Source organism: Protopterus annectens, chromosome 5.part1, assembly GCF_019279795.1.
Source record: "Protopterus annectens isolate FY-2018-M chromosome 5.part1, PAN1.0, whole genome shotgun sequence".
NCBI lineage: Eukaryota > Metazoa > Chordata > Ceratodontiformes > Protopteridae > Protopterus > Protopterus annectens.
The window spans coordinates 592084501-592100110 of record NC_056736.1 but is presented as its reverse complement, the minus strand read 5'-3'; the positions used below and the strand labels follow the sequence as shown (position 1 = coordinate 592100110).

The window sequence follows — 15610 nt, the reverse complement described above, 5'->3', positions numbered from 1 at the left end:
GTATATGGCATCTGTTTGAGCCCTTTGATCCTCTTGGTGAGGTACTTTTGGGGTCTTTCCAGTTGCTGCAGGTGTCTGGTAAGGTGCATGCCAACAGGGGCATTGTAGTCAATTATGGGCCTGATGAGGGATGAGTAAAGAGGCACAATGTCCTCCCCTGATCTACATGTGAATCCCTTCATGATGAGGTGGCCTATATAAAATGTTTTTCTAACCACTTTGGCCACGTGGTTGTCAAATGAGAGAATGCTATCAACTTGTGTCCCCCAAGGTCCATAATTCCTTCTTCTGTACTTAATGGATTACCACCTATGTGGTACTTTGTGGTCACTTTGTTTTCGCCAAAGGGGATGACTATACACTTTTTGGCATTCAGCTTGAGGCCATGGCTCTGGCACAAGTCATCTGTTTCTATGAGGCCCTTTTGGAGGATGCTTGTGTTGGCTGGAGAGTTGATTATGGCGTCCAGTTTGCAGTCATCTGCGACTTGCTCAGCCACAGTCCTTCCATGTTGGCCTGTACCTCCAATAAATATATACTGAACAAGACAGATCCCAGGACTGAGCCTTGTGGGACACCACTTGTAACTGGTTTTGAGGCTGACATGGCTCCAGCAATTCTAACCATGTGTGTTCTGCCCTTGAGCCACTGTGCAATATATGTAGTGACATAGGGGTTTATATGTACAGTGGTGAACTTCCCTAGAATGCCCGAGTGGGGCATTGTATCAAAGGCTTTTGCAAGGTCCAGGTAGGCTGTGTAGACCACCTTCCTCTTGTCAATGGCCTTGGTGACTGTTTCAAAGAAATCAACCAGGTTTGAGAGGCAGGATCTGCCATTAACAAAGCCAAACTGGGTATGATGCAGTGTCTGTAGGTCCCCAATATCTATATTTATGAGGTACATGATGATCCTTTCCATAGCTTTGCAGACCAAGCTAGTCAGGCTTATGGGGCGATAGTGTCCAGGATCCGTTAAGGCACCACCTAAATGTAGAGGGACCACTGTTGCTGTATGCCACTCTTTGGCCACATATCGTGTAGTAAGGCTGGGATTGAACAGTAGTGTTATGTCTGGGTGTAGCTCTTCTTGGAGTTCATGTAGGACACAGCCCGGGACACTGTGTGGTCCCATTGATGCAGTGTTTATTGCTTTGGAGAGGGCAGCTCTTACCTGAGCATCTGAGATGTCAGGGGGGGCAGCACTCTGCTGGGATAAATATTTGCCCTTTCGGTGTGGAGGGGGGGAGAAGTTTGCACTGAACCTGTCCACTAGGATGTTGGCAATGTCTGTGTGTTTGGTATTTCTTTTGACATTTTGGACTACCTCTGAGCATATCTGGGAATTACCACCCAGGTTCCTAACAAAACTAAAGAAAGCCTTGTGATTATCCTTAGTGTCTTGTGCAATTTTCTCTCAAAGATGGCCTTAGACAATCTTATGAGTGGCTGTAGTTTTCTTCTAATACTCATCAGTGATGCCTTCACATTTTGGGATTTTGTTGTATCATTTAGTAGCTTCATCCTTCTATTGTATAGTTTGTTTATGGCTGGTGTCCACCAGACAGGACGTCTGCCTTTGGAGGATTGGGTCTTGCTTCTATTTGGGATCGCATGATCCATGCATTCCTGAAGGTGTCCATAGAATGCCTTTATACAGGTATCTGCAGTCTGGTCCATATTTTCAACAGGCCCCGGGGGCTTTGAAGGTTTCCACATCATTTTTGAGGAGTGTGAACTTGCTTTACAGAAGTTGTTGACTGTGGTTTTCTGTGCAGGGGGTGGTGTTGGGATGTGAATATCCAGTGAGATTAGTTTATGGTCTGATCTTACCAGTGAGGGATACACTTCTGGTCTGGAGCATAGAGTCCCCATGTTGGTGATGATCAGGTCCAGTATGTTTTCCCCTCTTGTGGGAGTGGTAACAAGTTGTTCCATAGCATTTTAGTTCATAAATTCTAGTAATCTTTGGGCTAGGGTGTTGGAGCTACAGTCATGCTCCCAGTCTATGTTTGGGTAGTTTAACTCACCCAATATAATGGTGTATGGACAGACCTACATATTTCCAACTGTTCTCAGGAAGGCCAAGTGCGGTTCTTGGGTTTGGGAGGGTGGTCTGTAGCAGGCTATAACCTGGAAGGCAGTTTTACCCATTGTTAGTTGCATATGGATAGTCTCTGATGTTTGGTGCTTTGCCACCAACCTGGAGGTGTGGGTATCTTGGATGAATATCAATACACACCCTCCTTTTGTGGTTTTGTCCAAGTTTTGGTGCTGAAAAGCATGGTATGAGGTATAACTTGGTAGTGCTGGGGTGCTCTCGGTACCCTTGAACCCGGTATCTGTTACTGCACAGATAGCGATGTTCTCCATGCTGAGGAATGTTTCTAGTGTGTGCATCTTGAGGTTTATACTCCTGGCATTGAGTAGCATTACTCTTAGTTTCTTATCCCTTGTGATACCTATGCAGGTGAGTTTGTTATTTGAGTCTTGCCTAACACAGGCACTATGGGGGTAGCAAGAGCCTTTGGCAATATCCAAAAGCCCAGGGGTGACAGGTGCAAGCTGTCCTTAGCAAAGCAGGTTGTTCAACAGAAGATGAGTATGTGAGGGTGTAGTGCCTGTGATAACTTAGCAGTGGCATATATGACTGCTCACGTGGACAGATGCCAGGTAAGTCATATGCAAAGTGTCACAGGCAACGTACATGTGAACAGGACAAACAGTGACATTCTGTCAAGTGAGACATGAACATACATATAGTAAGCTATGCAGATGTCACTAGGAGTCCACAGAAGCTCTGTAACTCTGCATGGCAGGTGGGATCAGTATTCCAGGATAACTGCAAGGAAACATGCATGCAAACATAGCTACAGTAAGCAGGGCTGCATGTAGTCCATTGTACAACAAACAAGCTGTACCACTTCCAGTAGGTAACACTGCAAATGCCCACCAGCTGACATATAAATACCTATGTCACCAAAGGTGATACAAACCAGACCACGGACAGAAATGACATGGCCAGACATGCTGCATCCCACACGAAAACATATCACAAGCAACACAGACTTCACAAAGTTAGTGTTCTTAACAGGCACAGCCCCTAAGGCCAAACACAATGCGTGACACACCTATAATAGGTGATGCCATAGTCAGACACACTGACGTCCCACTCTCCAGACTGAGCAAGGTGAGGGTCACAGTAAGCTGCCTGTCGGGTGATAGAATGTGCCACATAACACAAGCACTCAGGTCACTCCACAGCAAGTACAAGTATGAGTCAGTCATTGTCCATGCCGTTGTGTACGACCTGAGATGTACCTCCCTGGACCACATGAAAAGAGACACAGAGGAGCTCTCAGATTATTTAGCCCATGCTGGTATGACCCTGACCCTGAGCAGTATCCTACCCTCACCAAGAATGATGCCACAATACAGACACAAAATGATCATTTTCAATAATTGTCTTAATTACTGTTGTAATTCTAAGGGGATCCAATGTCTGTCTGCCTGGGATGACATGCTTGACAATCCACGCTGCTCTGCAAGGGATGTCATGCACCTGTCACCCCTAGGTTTCCGGATATTGGCCAAGGCTCTTGCCACCCCCATAGTGCCTTTTCTATGCAAGGCTTAAATTCTAAACATTCTGCAGTAGAAAACAATAATATAAAAAAATAAGGGTAATGCTGCTCAACGACAGAAGTCTAAATCTCAAGATGCACGCCCTTGAAGCCCTCCTCAATATGGAGAACATTAATGTCTGTGTGGTGACTGAAACCTTCTTCAAGGCTCCTGAGAGCACCCCAGCACTTTCACATTTTACCTCATATCATGTGTACCGGCATCCAAACCCGGACTGTACCACAAAAGGAGAGGGTGTATCCATATCCATCAAGGATACACACACCTCCAGGTTTGTGTCAATGCATGAAGCATCACACACCATCCAGGTGCAATTAACCATAGGCAAAACAGCCCTACAGTGTGTAGCATGTTACAGATCACCCTCTCAAACTCAGGAATCCCACACAGCCTTCATGAAGACACAGGAGAGTATAGATTTCTCTCCAAACACCATCATACTGGGTGACTTCAACTACCCAAACATAGACTGGGAACATTACTCAAGCCACAATACCCGAGCTCTAAGGTTCCCATAGTTCAGAAACTCTTTAGCTGTGGAACAAGTAGTCAACATTCCCACAAGAGGGGAAAATATACTAGACCTGATCATCACAAACATGGGTACAAAATGCTCACCACCGGAAGTATATCCCTCATTGTTGAGATCGAACCATATACTATTCACACTGGAGTACTGGATCCCCCACATATGCAAACATCAACCACATCTATGTGTGTGCGGGAAATGTCCCTATTAGCAACTGTGAAAATACACTACAGGATGCAGATTCCCCTTTCGAAACACTGATGATGTCAGCACTCTATAACTATATTACTTGAAGTAAAGTTCCCCAGTAATCCGTATAGCACGTGCTGCTAATGCGTCTGTGTCTAGTGTCAACATAGTTAGGTAGGGGTTTGAATCCTGCAAATGGAATGTGTGAGTGGGGTTTGTGTGTGTGCATAATGCTGTGAGGGAAAAGTGCCTTTTGCCAACTGGGAGAACACACTACAGGGTGCACATCCCTCTTCCTAAACACAGATGATGTCAGCACCCTCTAAGTACAGCATTAGAAAGTATTTTTCCCAGTAATGCAAATAGCGCACTCTGCTAATGCGTCTGTCTCTAGTGGCATAACATAGTTAGGTAGGGATTTGAATCTTGCAAATATGTGTGTTAGTGTGAGTTGGGTTAGTGTGTGTGCAGAATGCTGGGGGTGAGATGTGCCTTTTGCCAACTGGGGCTACACACTACAGGGTGCACATTTCCCTTAACAAACAGTGATGTTGACAGCACCCTATACAAACAACTTGACAACAGACAACTGCCAGTACTCAGTATAGTGCTACATGCTACTGTAACACGCACATGTTCCAGAACATACCTAGATAGTGTTTTGAAACCTGCATGTGGCAAGTGTGTGGATGTGGGATGTTTCTGTGTGTGCATTTCTGTATGGAAAACATGTTGGATGTGGCGATCAGGGAACCACAGTACCTGATGCACATTACACTTTTAAACTAATGAGGCTGCCTGCACCCTATGAGTATGTGTAGAGAAGAGCAACTAGGTAGTAATCCAAATAGTGCACTTTGCAAATGTGTACCTGTCACGTGTCGACAGCTACTTATGTAGGGTAATAAATCATGGAAATGGCAGGTGAGCGTGTGCATGTGTGGGGGTAGCAGGGTGTAAATGCATGTGTGACAGAACAGATACATATAGCTGAATCTACAATACAGCACATGATGCACATTCCCATAGTCAATACTAGCATGTGATGGTGTGCAGCTGGTACACTTCGGTAAGTAGTATGGGTGCAGATAACAATTCAGGACATTCATACAGTTACTGCAGCAGGAATGCTGGGATATACACACAATCATAGTGGAACACTGAACAGTTACCAACATGTTACTACTTATACACATCTATGTAGTCACCCTGTGCATCAGCAACGTGTTTACCTTTTCCTGCACTGATGTTGTAGTATGCAGGAGGTGGCACAGTGTCATCATATGCACAGGGTGTGGGTTAGGTATGCCCAAGCCAGCCACTGGTACTACCAATTGACATGTGTGTTCGTGAGGGGCAGCAGTACAGGGTGGACCAGTGTTGGTGCAGTGTGTGTGTGTATGTGTTTGCCCTAGGTGTTAAATTTCTGCATGCGTGTAAGCACGCACACAGTTCCACATAATGGCTGCCATGTACAGAATTTTGTGGACAGCCACAGACTGCACCTGTCAGGTCATCCAGATCAGTGTCTGTGGGCACGGACACGGTACCTGTCCCTGGCAGGGGTGCTACGGACCGTATCCGGTACTAATCCAGACTGGGTACTGTCATCGGAAGTGGGTGTGTGTGTTGACTGGACACAGTTCCCTGTTGGGAATGTCCAGAGCCACGTGCATGTGGTCTCCTGGGGCGTCCTGATGACAGCACTGACCCAGCATTGCTGGGGCTGCTGCTGGCACTTGGGGTGCGTGAGCGGGCCTGTTGTCATCCGCACCGACTGCCAGCTGGTGCTGTTTCCGGTATACGGCCATGTCGACGCCGCAAACGCACACCATCACCCTGGCCCATGGACATCTGGTTGTGGAGCAGCTGTTGTATGTCCTCACAAAGTCTGTCAACGACATTGGTGAAATTACGAATAGCATTCGCAATGTCACGCATGCCGTCTGTCATGGCTGTGCGACATGCTCTCAGCTCCCTCAGACCCTGTCTGGTGTACCTTTCCACATGCACCTGCGCCTGCATAACAGTCTGAAACATAGCGGAGGATGACATACCTCCTTGGGCACATTGGCCAGAGGCAGTACGGCAACAGATGCCCCCACGAGAACCCATGGGTGACTGTCTGCGTGGTACCATCAGGGGACCCTGCTCATAGCTGCTTTGTGGGGATGCATGTGCCACAGGTACCACATTACCCTGATCTATACCCAATGCATACTGTCCATCACCTAGGGACAATGGTGACAAAGGATGTACCAGCAGGATGACTGTGCGCATTGAAGGGGTTGACAGCTGTGTTCTGTCAATTGGCTGACCAATGGCGGACCCAGGCACACCTTCCTGCACCATTACACATATTTCATCATCATCAGTACCTGGGGCACAAGATTCAGGTTCCCTGCTGCAGGTCACCAGAGCAGCACCAGAACCTGCGGGAGGAAAACAGGAAACACAGATTACAGTCTCAAGACATATTTTACGGTGATGCACTTCAATACAAATGCACACATTCAGAAATGGACACATGCACTCATGGACACACACACACATGCACACACACACATACATGCACACATGCACACGTGGACACATGCAGACAGACACACATGCACACATGGGCACAGGCACATCTGCACACATGCACACCCCACAGTACACACACAGATCAGTACTGAGTTACACTACTCTTACTAGTATTATCAGGACTATTTCATGTATTGATAAACACACTCACCAGCATGTATACTACTGTGTTACACTACTCTTACTAGTATTATCAGGACTATTTCAGGTATTGATAAACACACTCACCAGCATGTATACTACTGAGTTACACTACTCTTACTAGTATTATCAGGACTATTTCAGGTATTGATAAACACACTCACCAGAATGTATACTACTGAGTTACACTACTCTTACTAGTATTATCAGGAGTATTGTAGGTATTGATAAATACACTCACCAGCATGTATGGCCTTCCTCGGTGGAAGATGGGAGGGACCTGAAAATATGAAGAGAGTAATGTCAGTGGGCACAAGTGTGCCATTGTTTTTGCATATGCTACAGTACAGTACAGTAGTACACCAGTTGCCTTATACACATCAGCTGCTCATAATGCCAGTATCACACATGCACAATTACATATCATGATGACAGATACATACCACGGACACACCTTATGCATGCATGAAGTAACAGTGTACAGAACAGTCAGGTGTACATATGGCATCTTACCTGCATGCTCGGTGTCTTGCTGCTGTGTGGATCCAACCTCCATCATGATACAAGTATGATGCTGTTGTTGTTCCGGGGCTGGATCCACAACACTTAGCAGTAGCCCCTCCTGTCTGGTGAGGGGGGGATGTGTGGCCACCCCCCCCCCACCTGTGGCAACCTGTTGCCTACGGATATCTGTAGCACGCTGGCGGACATTTCTGATCAAATCACTGCAGTGATGTCTCACCTGCTCATATGTCCTATCATGCATGCCAATATCATTTATCCTGCTGACAAGGTTTTGCCACAGTGCAGACCTCTCCTGCTGATTCTGGGTGGTGCGTGAAAACAGGATGTCATAGTCACGCACCAGGCTCTGGTGGATCACTTCGTCCTCTGCAGCAGAGTATGCAGGGTTCCTTTTTGGAGCCATATCTCCCTGGAAAAGTACACAAACAGGATATCAGCAGAGTATGTCAGCAATATATGGTACACATTCTATACATGAAGTATTAAATTGTAGTTATTACTGCTTGGTTGTAACTTGATTAAAGTGTAGCTATCATTCTAAGTCTTTTGGATTAAACACTTGGCCTTCAGACCAGTTGTTTTACATTAGGAAGGTTTGTGGCAAGCACTGTGGTGGCAGGACAGGTAGCTTTCATCCTTCTAAGTTGGGAACTGCTGATTGAGAGCCCAGTGTCCAAGTGTATTAGTTCTGGTATAAGCACTTGGGCTTCAGGCCAGTTATTTTACATTAAGAAGGTTTGTGGTCTGCACTCTTGTGGGAGAAGAGGCTGGACTATGCCATTCTGAGCTGGGAACTTCTGGTTAAACATTTATAGTGCCTGAATATTTGAACTGTATCTTACTGACATTGGTACACCTTGTTTGCTGTAGCATAGACTAGATCCAGGCCTGCTGAATCCAGCTTTGTTTATATGCTTGTTGTTTGTTTGTTTGTTATTTCACTGGTACGCTAATTCCACCTAATACACGGCTTCTCAGCGCTTCTGTGGATCACTAGTGATATCTGCATTGCTTACTGTACTTATTTCCTTGTTTCACTTGAAAGAAGGTTACTGTTTGTCTTTTTTGCATTTAGTTAATTGTAACACATTGCACTTAAGTTACCTGGCACTTGCTCACTAAAGCAATTATATAAGTCAGCACTAAAAATTAAAAGCACTACACCCTCACTCCCCACTGGCCCTTGTTTTCAATTATTACGGAATTCCCAATAGTATTCTAGCATGTCCAAAGGTCAGTTGTCAATCTCCTCTCCGGTCCAGCTGGTGAGTCTGGTAATCCAGAGGCAATGTTATAACTACCTCATGTACACAGACAACCCCCTCCTCCTCCCAACAAATTCCAACACATGTGAGAGATGCAACCATATAGCCAAACTGGAGGCTAAGCTCTCTCTACTCACTACTGGCATAACCAGCCAGGAGGAGAAGGAAACCACACTCACTACAATTCCAGTCTCACATAGACCTACCACGACAGCAAACCAAACACATAATCACACAAAAACATACTCGGTGGCTCTAAATAAAGATCTGCCTAAGCAGCAGAGACCTCCAAAGCAGACACCCAAGCAACTGCTACCCCAAAACAAAACACGTGCAACACATATCTCACAAAGCCAGTGTGCCGAACACTCACAGCCCTTAAGACTAAACAACACATCTGATACGCTTGTAATAGGTGACTCTATCATCAGGCACACTGACGTCCCACTCACCAGGCTGAACAAGGAGAGGGTCACAGTGAGCAGCCTGTCGGGCGCTAGGATCCGCCACATAACACAAGCACTCAACTCACTCCAAGGCAAGTACAAATATGACTCAGTTATTGTCCATGCTGGTGTGAATGACCTGAGATGTACCTCCCTGGACTACATGAAAAGAGACATAAAGGAGCTCTCTGAGCATGTAGCCCAAGCCGGTATGACCCTGACCTTGAGTAGCATCTTACCCTCACCAAGAATGATGCCACAATATCAAGACAAGATGATCAATTTCAACAATTGGCTGAAGTACTGGTGTCATTCAAAGGGGATCCAATGCCTGTCAGCTTGGGATGATATGCTCAACAAGCCACGATGCTTCGCTAGGGACGGCTTGCACCTGTCACCCCTGGGCTTTTGGATTTTGGCAAAGGCTCTTGCTACCCCCATAGTGCCTTTATTAGGCAAGGCTCATAAGACAAACCCACCTCCATAGGTATCACAAGGGATAAGAAACTAAGAGTAATGCTAATCAACGCCAGAAGTGTAAACCTCAAGATGCATGCACTCAAAACTCTCCTTAGCATGGAGGACATCGATATGTGTGCAGTAACAGAAACCTGGTTCAGGGCTCCCGAGAGCACCCCAGCACTACCAGGTTATACCTCGTACCATGCTTTTCGGCCCCAAAACTTGGACCGAACCACAAAAGGAGGGGGAGTATCGATATTCATCAAAGATACCCACACCTCCAGGTTGGTGGCAAAGCACGAAGCATCAGAGACTATCCATGTGCAACTAACAGTGGGTAAAACTGCCTTCCAGTTTATAGCCTGCTACAGACCACCCTCCCAAACCCAGGAACCCCACTCAGCCTTCCTGAGAACACTGGAAAATATGAATGTCTCTCCAAACACCATTATATTGGGCGACTTCAACTACCCAAACATAGACTGGGAGCATTACTCTAGCTCCAACACCCTAGCCCAAAGGTTCCTAGAATTTATAAACTCAAATGCTATGGCACAACTTGTTACCACTCCCACAAGAGGGGAAAACATACTGGACCTGATCATTACCAACATGGGGACTTTATGCTCCAGACCAGAAGTGTATCCCTCACTGGTAAGATCAGACCATAAACTAATCTCACTGGATATTCACATCCTGAACCCACCCCCTGCCCCGAAAACCACAGTGAAAAACTTATCTAAAGAAAATTTCACACTCGTTAAAACCAAGGTGGAATCCTTAAAAGCACCTGGGCCTGTGAAAAATATGGCCCAGACCACAGAATCCTTTATAAATGCATTCTATGAACACCTTCAGGAATGCATGGATCATGCAATCCCAAATAAAACAAAGACCCAAGCCTCCAAAGGCAGACGTCCTGTCTGGTGGACCCCAGCCATAAACATACTATACAATAGAAGGAGGAAGGTACTAAATGATGGAGCAAAATCCAAAAAAGGGAAGGCATCACTGATCAGTATTAGCAAAAAACTACGGGCACTCATAAAATTGTGTAAGGCCAGCTTCGAGAGAAAAATTGCACAGGACACTAAGGATAATCACAAGGCTTTCTTTAGTTATGTTAGGAACCTGGGTGGTAATTCCCAGATATGCTCAGAATTAGTCCATAATGACAACAAATACACTGTACCCACAGACATTGCCAACATCATAGCTGACAGGTTCAGCGCAAAGTTCTCCACCCCCCTACCCACCAAAAGGGCAAATATCTATCACAGCAGAGTGCTGCCACCCTGACATCTCAGATGCTCAGGTAAGAGCCGCCCTCTCGCAAGCAAAAAACACAGAATCAATGGGAGCAGACGGTGTCCCGTGCAGCGTCCTACATGAACTCCAAGAAGAGCTACACCCAAATATAAAACTACTGTTCAATCTCAGCCTTACTACAGGATATGTGCCCAAAGAGTGGTGTACAGCAACAGTGGTCCCTCTCCATAAAGGTGGTACCTCAATGGATCCTGGAAAATATCACCACATAAGCCTGACTAGCTTGGTCTGCAAAGCTATGCAAAGGATAATCATGGACCTCATAAATAAGGATATTGGGGACCTACAGACACTGGATCCTAGCCAGTTCGGCTTTAAGGGCAGATCCTGCCTCTTAAACCTGGTTGATTTCTTTGAAACAGTCACCAAGGCCATTGACGAGGGGAAGGTGGTCCACACAGCCTACCTGGACCTCACAAAAGCCTTCGATACAATACACCACTCGGGCATTATAGATAAGCTCACCAGCTTAAATATAAACCCCTATGACACTAGATGGATTGCAAACTGGCTCAAGGACAGAACCCACATGGTTAGAATTGCTGGAGCCATGTCAGACTCCAAACCAGTTACAAGTGGATTCCCACAAGGCTCAGTCCGGGGCCCTCTCTTGTTCGGTATATATTTCTCGGAGGTACAGGCCAACACGGAAGGACTGTGGCTGACCAAGTTCGCAGATGACTGCAAACTGGGCGCCATAATCGACTCTCCAGCCAACACAAGCATGCTGCAAAAGGGCCTCATAGAAACAGACAACTCGTGCCAGAGCCATGGCCTCAAACTGAATGCCAAAAAGTGTATAGTCATCCCCTTTGGCAAAAACAAAGTGCCCACAAAGTACCACATAGGTGGTAAGCCATTAAGTACAGAAGAAGTAATTAGGGACCTGGGGACCCAAGTTGATAGCAATCTCTCATTTGACAACCACGTGGCCAAAGTGGTTAGAAAAACATTTTATATAGCCCACCTAATCATGAAGGGATTTACATCTACATCAGGGGAGGTCATCGTGCCTCTTTACTCATCCCTCATCAGGCCTATAATTGAGTACAATGCCACTTTTGGGATGTACCTAACCAGACACCTGCAGCAACTGGAAAGACCCCAAAAGTACCTCACCAAGAGGATCAAAGGGCTCAAACAGATGCCATATGCTGCCCAGTTAAAGAAACTACAGCTCTACTCAGTGGCATACTGCCTGTTCAGAGACGATGTGTGCCTGACGTATAAAGCCATGTCCAACCCGGAATTAATGGACATGCTGCACCTCAGAAAATCCAAATCCCATCAAGCCATGCACTCGAGAGACTTGAAACTCAGGACTGAAATAAATAGGACATGCTGGAGGGACAGATTCATAACCCAGAGGCTCCCTTCACTCTGGAATAAAATCACAGTCCAGGTTAGGCAGAGTCCCTCATTGACTCTCTTCCAGAGGAATCTGGATGAGTGGATGGGAGATCATAGGTTTACCCCAGATATCACTTCTATGTCACTGTTAGACAGAGGCACAGTATACTAACCTCGAAAAAGGGCATAGCAAAATAAATTTTAAATGGGTGGCAAAAGACAAACACATTCTGGCTAGGCTTATCAATGCCCTAGGGCAGATAGCCTAGTATGAACCTATGAACCTATGTGTACTGCTATACTACTTCTCCCATACGTTGCATGTGTGTGTGTTGTGGGGGATGCGCAGGTAATGGCCAGATATTTCTGCACAGCCAACACTTCTGAAACACTCTGGGTGTTCATCCCAACATACTGTATGTGTGTTGCCATCCACCACTGTGAAGTGGACACACATTACTCAGCCTGGATATACATATCCCAACAACACCACCAGCACAGTACACTACCTTGATATCTATGCAATTAGACAGTTATTCACTTGTTAGGACTGTGATGCTATCCATGCAGCCCACTGGGCCAGTGGAAGCCACAACCCACACTGCTGGCCCCTTTGCGAAAGCTTACCACAGACATCCCACAGAGTGCATGGAATGTGCACACACATATGTAACCTAGACCGTATGCACACCAGTTATTTATCCTGTCCAGTGGACTACAGCTACAGAAACATTGTATAACAATAGCAGGAGGCTACTGCAGCACAGAGCAGATTCACATGAAGGGAAAGCATCTATGGTCAGCAGTGGTAAGATGCTACAGTCTCTCATAACATTGGACACGGCCTACTCTGGGGTGAGAATGGACACACACTATAGATAACCACAAGGCCTTCATTAGTTATGTTACACATATGGACAAAACGCCTCTGATATGCTCTGTGCTAATAAACACATACTTCACATTCACCAAACGCATAGATATTGGCAACATTGTTGCAGACAGTTTAGGTGCAGGTATCCCCCCCATTCTCCCACACAAGTGGAATTAGTTATCACAGATGAATGTAACCTCCCTATCATCTCACATGTCCAGGTGAGGGCCACCCTCGACATTGCAGAACACACAGCATCACTGTGACAAAATGGTATCCCTGGATGTGTGATACGTTCACCCCTAGAGGACATAGCTCCACATTACAGACTGATATTCAACCCTGGCCGTACTACAGGATATGTACCTGAACAGTGCCATACATACACAGTGGTCCCACACCACTGAGGAGGAACCTCTACTGACCCTGGGAACTACTGCATCATATGCATAACTGGCCTGGTCTGTATGGAAGACATGTACAGCAATATTGGGTACCTGCAGACACTTGTTCATGGACATTTTGCTTTTGTGATGGGCTGATCCTGACTTTTGAACATGGTTGACCTTTCACAACAGTCACTACAGCCATTGATGAGGGTAACTCACAGACTACTTATGCTAGGATCATGGACTAACACAGACTTACATGTGATGCATACTCATCCCCTTTTGTTGGAGCTATGTGCACACAATATATCACATGGACATACCTATAGATACAGACATATGACACATTGTCATGGTTTACAGTATGCAAAGTATTACCTGCTACTTTACATTACCTGTGTTTGTCGCAGCTGTTTGCGTTACCAATGGCTTTGGTTTGTGCTGCTGCTGGCACAGCCTGATACTGTTCCTGCTGGCAGTGCTGACAGTTTAATGCTGTGTGTATTTTTTTTTTTTTTGAGGATCTCTGTCTCTGTCTCTTGATCAACGGTGTTATCGGGTACCTGCGGACACCTACCCCCAGCCACTGTGCCTTTGTGATGGGCTGATCCAGCCTTTCAAACATGGCTGACCTTTCACTGCGGTCACTACAGCCATTGCAAAGGGCAACACACAGACAACTGCTGCCATGAACATGGCTTAAGAGTGATTGACATGTGATGTATGGTCATCCCCTTTTGCTGGGACTATGTACACACAACCTATCTCATGGACATACCTATAGATACTGAACTATGATACATTTGGAGGTTTCACAGTAAACACATATTAACCTGCTACTTTGCATTACCTGTGTTTGTGTCAGCTGTTGTGTCACTGCTGCTGATGCTTGCTGCTGCTGCTTTTGGTGCTGTGAAGCTACAGTGATTTTTTTTTTATCACTGCCTTTCTCTCTCTCTCTCTCTCTTTCTCTGTCAGTTTGGTGCAATGAATGTATTGCATGTGTGGAGTGTTAGTACTGGATGCTTTTGTAGGTATCTGCATAGGTCCATGTGATGGCCTCTGCACCAACTGTAAGCCAGCATTTGCTAATTGCATGCAGCCAGTTGTGTACTGATTGCATGTCTCACTGTGATTTCAGGACAGTGCTATAAAAGGGTATGTGAGATAGGCGTTGCCCTTTCAGACTGCAAGGGCGTGGACCATGCTGGTATGCTGTGGACAGTGTTCTGTGAGTGTGAAGGTTAGTAAGTCTCTCATGATTCATGCTGTGTTGTGGATTCAGGTTGCTGCATTTCTCACCTGTTCCCTGTAGTGAGTGTGTATGCATACTGACACCTACAAGTATATTTACATATGTATTGGTATATATATATATATATATATATATATATATATATATATATATATATATATATATATATAAATATGTATATGTATATATATATATATATATATATATATATATATATATATGTATATATATATATATATATATATATATATATATATATATATATATATATGTGTACATATACATACTTTCATATATGTACATTAGCTTACATTATCAACTACAAGCTAACAATTAGCAGGGCTGTTTCTGTTAACACTAAACTATTATGGGAATCCAGTAATTATGACAGTAAAAGTCTACCTGACATGCTTTGGGTAGTACACATCCTATATTGCCTTTATATTCATTCATACTATTACATGTTATATTTATTTTAGCACTATGTTCTTGTATGAGAGTCATGGCTTAGTGGTAGGTCATACAGACTAGTGTTACCAAGGTCCTGGGGTAGGCCCTAATAGTAGGCTTTATTTTGCTTTCAAAATGAGTACAGGGCCTGCCAATCAAAGTGCTAAAGGCACTTT

At 45.2% G+C, this 15610-nt stretch overlaps 1 protein-coding gene across 3 annotated transcripts in view; it reads right to left on the bottom strand.

Moving 5' to 3' along the window:
- LOC122803305 (lectin-like) overlaps window positions 1-15610 on the bottom strand; it is a 289888-nt gene that overhangs the window by 62525 nt on the left and 211753 nt on the right. The window lies entirely within an intron of this gene.